A 2,674-nucleotide genomic window follows, 5' to 3' on the forward strand; every position below is an offset into this window, starting at 1 on the left:
ATTCGAACCCGCCACCTTAGGTGTATGTGGCTGGCGCCTTAGCCGCTTGAGCCACAGGCGCTGAGCCTCCAGGGGTGTTCTTAAGTGAGGTATGACTGGTAGCCAGGGGCTCTGAAAAAAAAGCTGGAAGATGAAGTGAGCGGAGTGACCAAAAGACTAAAGCCAGAGGCTTGTGCTAAGTGTGAGGAGCAGAGTCCAAGCAGGCCTCTGGTAAGCAGACTCCAGGGGAGCCTGGTAAGATGGGAGTGTGTACAGGGGTGCGAGGGATATGAAGATCTGGTATTGGTGGCAGGTCCTCTGCTAGAACTCAGCCCTAGGAAGTAAGCCCTGTCTGGGCACATTCATCAAATCAGCAGAGTGGGTAGAGAGAGGGAAGGTACAGAAAAAGGATCTTCCATTTTTTCACCCTCCCCCGCACCCCTAGAATTTTCTCTGACACTGTGTATCAACCCCCAGTTTTCAGCAAAGTCAGAGAAGGCATTCAGAGATACGTTTACAGGTGCAGCCAGAAAACCAGAAGTGGCTTGGTGTGAGGGTTAGAATAAAGGTCTTTGGAGGCAAACAGCATGAAGCCTGAATCCTGGCTCAGTCACTTCCTAGTTGAACCACCTGAGCAAGTCATTGCACCTCTCAAAGCCCCAACTTACTCCACCTGTCGAGTGGTCAGGGTCAAAGTTTACATGAGTGTGGAGAGTGGCCAACAGATTACCTCAACAGTGGTTCCCAACAAACAGGGGTTACATGGAAAGTGACTTGGGAAATGGGTTGGGCCATGTGAGTCAGGTCCCTGCGAGCCCAGGTTTGCATGGCAATATCTCTATGAGGCACTGAGGAGCTGTGAGGAAGGCAGAGTGTCCACCGAGGCTGCAATCCCTGGGCAAACAGCTCTGGTAGCCCCAGGGCCTGTGTGAGGTAGCCAGAAAGCCAGAAGAGATAAAAGGCCAAAGTTCGGCCTGCACACAGAGCCTGGCCTCTCCTCTCCTCTCCCTTCCATGCATGCATGCAAGTGTGGGCCTGGGCCCCTGAAGACTGGGAAGAACTGAGAGGGGCAGATAAGGTGGTGGCCTGCCTCTTCCTCTGGGAGGCCAGTGTGCAAGTTATTACCTCTTTGCACCACAGATCTGGCTTTGCCTCCTCTCACTTTAACCCCCAAAGAAGCCCATGCAACTTGGGGAAAAGTCAAGCCTGAGTGGTCCAGAGTCAGAAAGAACAGGAGAGGAGAAAAGCACCAAGAACACAATCAAATTCAAGCCTTCTTATCTGTCCTCCTAGCCAAATGCCAAACTCTTCTTTTCCCTGGTGCCTTGCACTAATTCGTGGCAAATTTCTTGAGCACTTCCTATACACTAGGCATTAAAGTACTGGGGAGAAATGATGCACAGACACCTGACTCCCAAAGCTTCCCATCTGGCAGAGGGCCACAGTCAGACAGGCACTCCCTAAGGGGCTGGGGGAAAGGTAAAGGCTGAGCTGGGAAGAGCAGGGCCTGAGTGAGGACAGAGGGTTAGGGGCAGACAGAGGTTCATTTAAGGTTCATTCCCGCAGAGGGAATGCTGGGCATGCAGCCACCTGGTGCTAGTTTAGCTCAACTCAGTTCAGTCAGCTCAGTCCCAGCTCAATTCAACACACGCTGAGAACTGGAGTGCTGGAGATAAAGCACAGACATGGTAAGGTCCCTGCCTTCAGGCAGACCCATGATTGGGGTCATAGACTAGTAAACCTGGAGTTGCCATGCTACATGGTAGGCAAAAAGTGGGTTAGCACCAGGTACGCTGTTTGATCGAATCAAAAAAGATCACAGAGAAGATAGGAGTTGAGAATGAGTAGCTATAGAAGCCTCAAGAAATTTACCTTTTCTGAGCCTTAATTTCCTGGCTGGGCCAGTGGCTCACGCCTGGAATCCTAGCACTCTGGGAGGCCAAGGTGGGTGGATTGCTTGAGCTCAGGAGTTTGAAACTAGCCTGAGTTAAAAGTGAGACCCCTGTCTCTACTAAAAATAGAAAAACTAACCAGGCATTATGGCTGGCACCTGTAGTCCCAGCTACTTGGGACGTTGAGACGGGGGATCACTTGAGCCAAGAGTTTGAGATGGTTGGGAGCAATGACGACACTACAGCACTCTACCCACGGTGACAGAGTAAGTAAGACTCTGACTCAAGGCTCGGCGCCTGTGGCTCAGGCGGCTAGGGCGCCAGCCACATACACCTAAGGTGGCGGGTTTAAATCCAGCCCGGACCTGCCAAACAACAATAATGGCTGTAACCAAAAAAAAAAAAAAAATGGCCGGGCGTTGTGGCGGGCGCCTGTGGTCCCAGCTACTTGGGAGGCTGAGGCAGGAGACTCGCTTGAGCCCGGGAGTTGGAGGTTGCTGTGAGCAGTGAGGCCATGGCACTCTACCCAGGGGGACAGCTTGAGGCTCTGTCTCAAAAAAAAAAAAAAAAAAAAGACTCTGACTCAAAAAATAAATAATAATATTAAAAAATGAACCTTAATTTCCTTCTCTAGAAAATGAAGGGTTTGTACTAGATTATGTGTTTAAATTTTTATTTAGCAGTATAACCTGTCTTCCTGAGGAAAGCCTATACGGAAGCCTATTTCATAAAACAGATGCAAACAAATTAGCTTTGGCTGGCTCAGGGATTGAGGCCTCCTCAGGTTCTCACGTCGTGCCTAC

The sequence above is a fragment of the Otolemur garnettii genome, unplaced genomic scaffold (genome assembly GCF_000181295.1).
Source record: "Otolemur garnettii isolate 467f Iridium unplaced genomic scaffold, OtoGar3 scaffold00021, whole genome shotgun sequence".
Classification (NCBI taxonomy): domain Eukaryota; kingdom Metazoa; phylum Chordata; class Mammalia; order Primates; family Galagidae; genus Otolemur; species Otolemur garnettii.